The sequence below is a fragment of the Drosophila albomicans genome, chromosome X, assembly GCF_009650485.2.
Source record: "Drosophila albomicans strain 15112-1751.03 chromosome X, ASM965048v2, whole genome shotgun sequence".
Classification (NCBI taxonomy): Eukaryota; Metazoa; Arthropoda; class Insecta; order Diptera; family Drosophilidae; genus Drosophila; species Drosophila albomicans.
Genome location: NC_047627.2, coordinates 33,260,872 through 33,270,782, shown reverse-complemented (window position 1 = coordinate 33,270,782; position 9,911 = coordinate 33,260,872). Strand labels below are relative to the sequence as shown.

The 9,911-nt window shown below is 38.5% G+C and overlaps 1 long non-coding RNA gene across 5 annotated transcripts in view; it reads left to right on the top strand.

Moving 5' to 3' along the window:
• LOC117576619 (uncharacterized) overlaps nucleotides 1-9,911 on the top strand; it is a 91,148-nt gene that overhangs the window by 8,621 nt on the left and 72,616 nt on the right. For all 5 annotated transcript variants that reach the window (XR_004572970.2, XR_007954889.1, XR_004572969.2 and 2 more), the window contains exon 2: nucleotides 2,183-2,268. This is a non-coding gene — a long non-coding RNA (uncharacterized LOC117576619). The remainder of the gene's footprint in view (nucleotides 1-2,182; nucleotides 2,269-9,911) is intronic.

Below are 9,911 nucleotides of genomic sequence, written 5' to 3'. Positions count from 1 at the left end.
AAGCGCATGCGGCTCTTTTGCTTGGCAATTTTTCGTGCTTCTTTTTTCCCTCGTCTTTTTTTTGTTGTTGTTGTTGTGTTGTTGTGTTGTTGTTGTATTTCTGACATAAGCAGCAAGACAGAAAACACAAAAATGAAAACGAAAAGAGTCGCATAAAAAATTAAATGAAATAAAAATTAAATAAAATAGAATAACGAACGAAAATAGCTTTTGTCGCCGCCTTCTTTTTTCGCTCTCTCGATATTTTTATGAATTTGTATTTTCAAAACTTTTGTTTATTCATTTTCGGCCCACCGAATGCAGAGGTAGGGTGGAAAGGGAGCGAGGGGGAAAATGTAAAGACAGCTCGCCAAATAAAAGCAACAACAACAACAACAACAACAACAACAAAATTAGCGGTCGCCGTTTCGTTGCTTTCGTTGCTTGTCGCTGTCGTTGTCGACAATGTTGCGAACGCACACACACACACACATACAGAGAGAGAAGAAGAAGAATAAGAAGAAGAAGAAGAAGAAGGGCAGAGCCCAAGAAATGCAGCACACACACATGCACACAGACACACACAGAGGAAGAAATTTGTTGTGCGTTGTTGACAATTATTCGCGGCTGCTAAAAATGTTTGCTTTTGCTCTGCTCTGAATTGAGTTCATTGCAGATCCGACGCAGCAGCAGCAGCAACAACAACAACAATGAGAATGTGAACAACACTTGCAGTGCGGCACAACTTTCACTGCTCGAGTGTGTGTGCAACAGCAACAACAACAGCAACTGAAGCAGCGCCCCATAAACTCCAAATAGCTATACGAATATAATGCATGTGAATTTATATGTATATACTGAAGTACATATGTATATAGTACATATATGTGCATGTAGAATACAACGATCAACGTTCATATCAAAGCGTTTATCAGCTTCGCTTTTTTGTTGTTGTTCCTCGTTTTTCGTTTTTTTTCTTATTTTTATTTTGAGGTTGTCGCCAATTGAAAGTTGTAGCCCAAATTACGAGTCGCATTTTACAAAGGCCAACAAATTCTTTGGCCTGTTTTCCACTTCACACACTTATACGATATTTCTATATAGTATAAACCTTCTTACTTCCTTAATTCTGAGCATTGAAATGACTTATAATTGAAATTTTCTTTTCTTAGTTCGAATTTATGGGTGTAAAAAAAGTTTTCGATCATTTCACGTGTTTGTTGTAATCTCTTTTGAGGAATAAAAGAAAGTATTCCTAATTCTTTATAATTGAAGTTTTTAGTTGATATTAATAGATTCCAAATAGTTAAAAATACATTTCTATTCCTTATGAATTCTTTATAGAATAGATTACAAATTGTTAAAAATACAAGTTTGTTGTAAAATTATTTCAGGAATATTTAATGGTTAAAAGAGAATAGTATAAACGTTTTTACTTTCGTATCAGAAATTTTTAGTTGAAATTAATATATTAAAATAACATTTCCATTATAAATGTTTTAATATTAATTCTTTATAGTTGAAATATTCTTGTCTTAGTTAAAATTAATAGATTAAAAAAGTTGTCGATCATTTCACATTTCACATATTTGTTGAAATCTCTATTCAGAAATATTTGATGGATAAAATAGAATGTGCATAAAATATCCAAATAGCTTAAAAGTTTTTACTTCCTTATCTGAACATAAAAATTCCTTGAAGGTTTCTTATTTTAAATCAATTGATTAAAAAAGTTCAAAACACATTTTTAGTCTTCTTTATAGTTGAAATTAATAGATTAAAAAGATTTTTTTCATAATTTGATGCAATTAATTTACATTTCGCATGTTTGTTGTAATATTTAATGGATAAAAGGGAACCAGGGATGCATAGCAAGATCTTCTTCATCTTAGTTGAAATTATTAGATTAAAAAGAGTTCAAAATACATTTCTAGTCTTCTTTATAGGTGAAATTAATAGATTAATAAAACTTTTCGATCATTGGATGCAATTCATTTACATTTCACATGTTTGTTTATGGATAAAAGAGAACCAGGGATGCAAAGCAAGATCTTCTTCATCTTAGTTGAACTTAATAGATTAAAAAGAGTTCAAAATACATTTCTAGTCTTCTTTATAGTTGAAATTAATAGATTAATAAAACTTTTCGATCATTGGATGCAATTCATTTACATTTCACATGTTTCTTATAATCTCGTTTCAGCAATAATTGAACCAGGGATGCATCACAAGAGCTTCTTTTTGTTGTTGTGGCGGCCCTGAACTCGCCAGGAACTTGCAATTGTTTTGGTAAGTTTCAATTTTTTCTTGCATTTTTGCATTTTTGCTGATTGTCGTTTTTTTTCTGTTTTTTCTGTTTTTTTTTTTTTTTATTGGCTTTGAGCCGCTGTCGAGACTGAGGCTGAGGCCCGTCTTAGGTTGCGTTCCGTCTGTTTGCTGAACTCAATTTTTTCGTGTTATTTACTTTTTTTTTTGGGTTTGGGTTTTTTAGTTTGCTTTAATGCGTGGCGATTTTAAGTACATTTTTTAATTGTGCTTGTCTCGCAGTTGTGTTGCCAATTTTTTCAGAATACGCATATTTTTTTGTTTTTAGTGATTGTTTTTGGAAGATGGTTTCTTTTTTTTATTGGGTGCTGTTGTTTGCCATGGCTTTTCGGCAGTTGTTTTGACCTTTTGTGTTTGCTGAAAGAAATCTGCTGGCGATTCACTCGACACATTTTTTTTTTTGACGAAAACAACAGAAAAACTGAGACGTCTACGGTTTTATCTATATATGTATCTGTATCTGTAGATGTTTATTTTGTTCGCTGATAAATTCGTCGCTTTCCCTTTTCCGCCTCTCTAACAGAGACTGAGTCTGAATTTAGTTCGTTGCAATTTGCTATTGACATTAACCCTTTGCATGGCCTCGATTTAAGTATACAAAGCAACAACAACAACAACGACAACAACAAAAACAAAACATGACGATGACAACAAACGTAATGATCGCATTGCGATCGCAATGATCGCTTTTGCTGTTGCTGTTTGTTCTAATTGTTGTAGAGAGCTGCATTGGGTTAGCGACTTCAACGACACCAACACACACACACTCACACACACACACACTCGCACACTCAGTCAGTGAAGGCCTAATAAATGCCTCGTCCATTGACCGCAATCGCTCGCACACAACAAAAGCCGCCGCCACTCCAAGTGGCGTATACGTAATATTTTTTTAGCTACCTCGCTAGTTCACGCTCTCTCTCTCTCTCTCTGTCTGTCTCTTTTTCTCTGTGTCGCCCGCGCTTCTTTGTCTCTCACAGCGATCGTTGGCGTCTTAGAGAGATGCAAAAAGTGAGCGAGACAAAGAGAGAAACGCAGCAATCAGACAGAGCAAAAGAGAGAGACCGAGACCGAGAGAGAGAGAGAGAGAGAACAACTCGCATATCTTTAGAGAATTTGTTTTGTGTGTTTCTGTTTTGCTGTTGAGCAACAAAATGAAATCAAAAAATTGCAAAGTTCAACGACATTATTCATCGTCATTCGTTTATGTTCCTCCTAAATGTGAACGTTCGAACTTCGAATATTGCGAATAACTCTCACACACACACACACACTGACACACTCTTTGCATTCAATTGCGCCTATTTGTCTCGTGACTAATTGCAATGTCTGAGAATTATTCGCTCACCTCTCCTCTCCCCTCCTCTCCAGCCCTTCTCACTTGTTTGATCGCATAACAAAACTGGCTGAAAACATTTCACAACTATTATTCATGCGATTCAAACTGAAATTGAATCAACTCTCAAGTGCACAGAAGCAAGAGATCACAGATCCACATAAATACAGCTAATCTATGAGCGATCTTACTTTAATCTATTTTAGATAATCGTAATCGAAAATTCGTAAGCCTATTCATTCTTTCAAAAAAGAATTTGAGAACTTTTGAAATTTTTCTTTAACCTAATGAAATACTTGCACTCTGAAATTTTCTAAATAAAGTTTCTAGGGCTTAAAAGAAACATTTGGAGAGTATTTAAAGTTAAGATCAATGAAATATTTATAGACTATAGACTACATTTATAGGTAAGATTCTACATTTTACAGCTTAGTTGTCGAAATTATTGTGTTTAGCAATAATGATTCAAGTACTTGCACAATTTATTATAAGTTTAGAAGAAGAAACTGACTGAATAAATTTGCTGTTGAATAGAAGTCACATTTCTAGGGGTGAGATCAATTGAAATCTTCACTAAACTCTTATTATCTAGTTGTTGTGTAATCTTTCATTCAAATATATTCGATTTGTTTTGACTGATTGAGTTCAAGTCGGATTTATTGCGATTAGCAATAACAAAAGTATTAGCAAAATTTTAGATTAATAATTAGATAATTAGATCAATAAAAACATAGACCGTAGCTTTTTTCCGATTCATTCCTTAGTTATAAAAATACATAAATATGTACTGATGATTATTAATTAGAAGTTGAATTCAAGTGTTGACAAATGTTGACAATTTAACAGACGAAACACATCCTCGTTATTCGAGATCAATAAAAATACTGGCAGTATTTTGTATGAGCTTCTCTAGTATATTTACATACCAATTTAGATACTGAATTGTTTTGTTTAAGGGCAAAAGTTTGTCAACTATTTTCTACAAACACTGATGATGATTATGTGTTGATGTGTTGAATTCAAGTAAATGTTCTTTTTAGAGCGTAGAAAGTTGAAAATTGAATTGATGAACAATTTCCTCGCAATTCGAGATCTATTGTAATACCGACAGTATTTTGTACGATATTTTCTGTTATATTTAGATACTGAATTGTTATGTTTAATAGTAAAAGTTGTCCCCTTTCTTTCCTCAGTAATAAAAATACATACACTAATCATTATTATGGTTCAATTTAAGCAAAGTTGACAATTAAAACATTTCCTTGCAATTTGGTATCAATATAAATACTGATACGATCTTTTCTGGTATATGAAGATACTGAATTGTTCTGATTTCTTCCTTTAGTAATAAAAATACATACAGTACAGATTATTACAATGGCCAATTAGTAGTTCAAAGTTGGATTAATAAAAATACTGACTGACAGTATTTTGCACGATCTGTTTTGGTATATTTAGATACTGAATAGATGTGTTTAATAGTAAAAGTTGTCCCCTTTCTTTCCTCAGTAATATGTTAAAAATAAATTCACTAATCATTATTATAATGGGCTTTTAGAAATTCAATTTAAGTAAAGTTGACAATTGAGAATTCGGGATCAATATAAATACTGATACGATTTTTTCTGGTATATTAAGATACTGAACTGTTCAGCTTTCTTTCTTTAGTAATAAAAATACATACAGTACAGATTATTACAATGGCCAATTAGTAGTTCAAAGTTGGATTAATAAAAATACTGACTGACAGTATTTTGCACGATCTCTTTTGGTATATTTAGATACTGAATAGATGTGTTTTAAAGTAAAATTGTTGACTTACATGATCCTTTGGAGACACTTCTCCTGCACAATGCGGAGATCCTTCTCGTCTCCCTTTTCGTTCTCTTTCTCGTTCTCGTTGTCGTTCTCCTCGTCCTTGGCTCCTTGAGCTGCTGTCGCTTTTGCTTTCGTTTGCTTTTGAACTCTGTTCTGTGTTTGTTCACACTTGCAATGAAAAATCACAGCGACTTGCGACTTGGATTTATCGCTTCTTGTTTGTTTGTTGTTGGTTCGCAAAAAAAAAAACGTGATTATTTTTATATGTTATGATTATTAATTATTGCACATTCGTCGAGTGTGTGAAACAAACATCGTCTTCTTCTTCTTCCTCTTGTTATTGTTGTTGTTGTTGTCGTTGATATCTTTGCGGAATGTTTTCGCCTTTTTGATTTTCCGTTTTCCGTTTTAGCGGTTCTCTCGGTTGTTAACGATTAACTTATTTTCGCATTAGCAAACACTTGAAAAAAAAGATACAATGAACGGCAAAAAAATCTATTATCATTTGGTAAGATTTGCAACAAAATGTTTTGTTTTTTGTTTTTTGGTTTTCTTGTTTGCACTTTTGTTTAGGATTATGATTAGGATTGAATTATTGTTGAATGATGTGTGAATTAATTCCGTTAGTTGAATTTATTTACTAGTCAGTTTCAGTTTCAGTTTCTGCTTCTGTTTTTGGTTCTAGGTTTCTGTTTGCGTTTCTTGATGATTTGCTTTGAATTTGGTTTTTGGTATTTTTGGTTGTATTTTTGTTTTTTGTATGTTTTTGAGTCGCGCGTCGCAACACGCGCACGTAACGAGCAACAAACAGCAACTAACGTTATTTTTAAAAGCGGAACTCAATTGAAGTGAGCCAAGAGTAGCGCCAAAGCACAGCACACAGAACACAGCAAAGGCAACTAGGACTAGCCGGCAGTAGCTGTAGCTGTAGCTGTAGCAGCGGCAGAGGCTGCGACAGCGGCAGAGGCAGCGACAGCAGCGAGCCTTCGGCTGTCGGCTGTCGTCGTTGTCGTTGTCGTTGTCGGTGTTGTTATTGCTATTGTTAAGGAAGAGGCGAGCGCACGAAGCAGACACGAAGCAAGCACGAAGTCGTTAGACGAAGCCACGCGACTCTGTCGCTGTCGCTGATGCTGTGCGAGGCTCTGCTGCTGCTTCTTCTTCTTCTTCTTCTTCTTCGTTTACTTCTTGTTGTTGTTGTTCGTGTTGCTGTTGCTGTTATTACTGTTGTTGCTGGGGCCAAGGCAGCGTGCGCAGTCGACGTCGCGACAATGAAATAGAAAATTTAGCACACAATTGAAGCTATTACATGCGCACATAGACACACACACACACACACACGCATACACTTGCGATGGCTTGGAATGGGGAGCTGCGTCGACGTCGACGTTGGCGTTGGCGTTAGCGTTGGCAGCGACGTTCGCTGTCTGGATGCCGCTAATGAGTGCGCCAAATGTTGTGCTATGATTTTGAGGCGCCTGCTGCTGCGTTGCAAGTGTGTTGCAAGTGTTGCAACGACAAATTTGCCGCCGCTTTTGTTGCACTAAACTAAACGTCGATTGGCGACTCCGACTGCGACGTTGCTCGTTGGCATCACACGTTCAACTGCGACGAGCACTAAACACTCTCATTACTCATTTGGTGGCAGCCACCCTGCTGCAACATCATCTATGCCACACTCAACATTCAACATTCAACACCCCGTTCGTGCCCGCCAATCCGGCCTACAAATAGTCACTGCCCCCCTCCCCTCCCCTCCCACTTCACCCCCTTCGTCAACAGCAACAACAACAACTAGCATTATTTTTATTTGTATTTTTCATTTTTTGTGTTTTTTTTTTGTTTCGCTTTACGCGTTTTTTTTTTGTTTTGCGTGCAGCATTAAAAAAGGATGCGACTGCGACGCCGACGGCGACGTCGACTGCGGCGTCTGCAGCAGCAGGAAAATCGCAAACAAAACAAAAAAAAAAAAAAACAAAAAAGTAAAAACGAAAACGAAAAATACTAAAACCAAAAGCAGCAGCAGCAGCAGAAAAAAAACAAGAGTAAACGCGCATGTGTGCGTGTGTGTGTGTGTGTGTGTGTGTGTGTGTGTTTGCATGTGTGTGCGAGCAGCAGCAGAAAAGAAAGAAAAAAAAAAGCAGAATCCCGTTACCAACCCCGCCGCATGCTGTGCCCGCTGCTGCGACGTCAGCGTCGCTGCCTCACACACACACACACACACACACACACACATACACATACACATACAATCAACCCCTGTTGCGACGAAGTTTAAAAAAGTACAAAAAACAACAACAACAACAAATTGTAAAGGCCAAAAAAATCCAAAATACAACTATGTGCAGTAAATGCGAAGGAGAAGAAGCAGAAGCAGCAGATGAATTGATGGAGCAGAGGGGGTGGGAGAGGGGGGGTGGCAACACTGCCCACCCACTCTTGTGTGGCAGCGTCGAAAAGGGGAAATCATCGACGGGCCGACGCACAAAAATATCCAAGCCGAAAAAAAAACGCTGCGTGTGTGTGTGTTGGTGAGTGGGGATACGTATGTGTGTGTGTGTGTGTGTACTCATTTTTTGCAATTTTAATTTGTTGTTATTGTTTGCATGAAGGGGCAAAGAGGTAGCGTGGTGGCAAGGTGGTGTGGGGGGGAGAGGGGAAATCGGCTCATTTTTATACGTCGCGATATATTTATTATGTCGGGGCAATCAATGATGGCAAAGATAGCGCACACAGTAAAATAGCAGCGGAGTAAATTGACAAAAAGAAATCAGACACAAAACTATTCACAATCGTATTCACAATTGCATGCACATTCACAATTCATATTCACAATAATTCACATTCACAATATTCGCACGCATATTTGCATTGGCAAATCGAGAAGAAGAAGAAGAAGCAGCAGCAACAAGGCAACAAGGCAAAAGGCAAAAGGCGAAAGCAACATGTTCTCCAAGGTCCTCGACAGCTGTCCGCCAAACAAACTGTTGTTGGCTCCATTTGGCTGCCCAATTGCTTCGTTGCTTCGTTGCCTTGTTGTCCTTGCTGTCCTTGTTGTGCTGTCCTTCTGTCCTGCTGTCCTGCTGTTGTCCTGTTGCCGGCAAATGCCAAGCGAAAGGGGGCCAAAGGCGAGAGCCGGCAAAACGTCGAAACACAAACAGAACTGAAGAGAAGCGCAAAGCGAGAAGCGAGCGAGAAAAACGAATCGAAACGAAAGTCGAAGAAACGAAAAACGAAAAAAAAAACCCACAGAATGAAGCGAGAATGACGACGGAGGACGAAACGACGACGACGACGTCTTAACAGTTACTAACTGCCTGCCAAAGAAGCTGGCGAGTCAGCCTCAAGAGTCCTGCTCGCAGTCTCCCTCCCCCTCTCCCCCTCACTCCTCCCACACTCTTCATGCCAGCGTCCATCGTCTGGAAGAAGAAAGCGAACAAAAAAAAAAAAAATGAACCCAGCCAGCCGGCAAAAGTCGCCGTGTGGCCTTCATTGCCACGGCAATGGCAATGGCAATGGGAATAGGAAAGGGGCAGAGGAAGGGGGCAGAGGAAGGGGAAGGGGAACAGCTAAAGACCTAATAGAGGAGGCTAGAGGAGCTAAGCAGCGACGCTGACTGCGCTGCTGGCAGAAAGGCGCCTACAAGTTAAGTTTTTGATGCTGAATCTATTCTTATTATTCGAGTTTAGTTTTGCTGGACACAAATTTATCTAACTGTGTGTGTGTGAGTAAGAGTATCTATGTGTGTGTATGTGTATAAGTGTATGTATAAGTGTGTGTTTACATGTGTGTGTGTGCATACAAATGAGTGTAATAAAATCAAATGCTGATAGTGTGTAGTTGTAAGCATTACCTTAACCTAACCACACGCACACACACAAATAGCACAAAAGCAGGACACACACACACACACTAACACACACACAGACTTACGCACAGAGCGAGCGAAGCACAAAGAAATCTACTACACGCAATCTTCATTTTCAACGCCATCAAAGCCATTCCAATCATCATTATCGTCGCCATAATCATCAAGTAAAGTACCCACCAGTTGTGCTTGCTTGCTTGCTCGCTGTTGCTGCTGCTGCTGCTGCCACACACACACACACACACACACACACACACACACACACACACTGTTGTTGCCTCAGCTCGCCTTGAAGCATGCTACGAAGCGAGGCGCAAAAGAAAAAAAAAAAGTCTCTTCTCGGCGCGTGCTCTCACTCACTCCCTGTCTCCCTCTCCTCCTCTCCTGCTCTCCCTGTGTCTATCTCTCTCTCTTACGCACTCTCTCTCTCTCTCTTTCGCTCTCTCTTTCGCCGTTTTGTGTTCGCTCTTCGAGATGCTGCTGCGGCAACTTTGAAGATGCCAACAAGTGCGCCCAACTTTGTTGCTTTTTTTATTTCCTTTTTGCCCGAAGAGCACGCGCTTTTGCCCCACTGTCTGCGTATGCGTG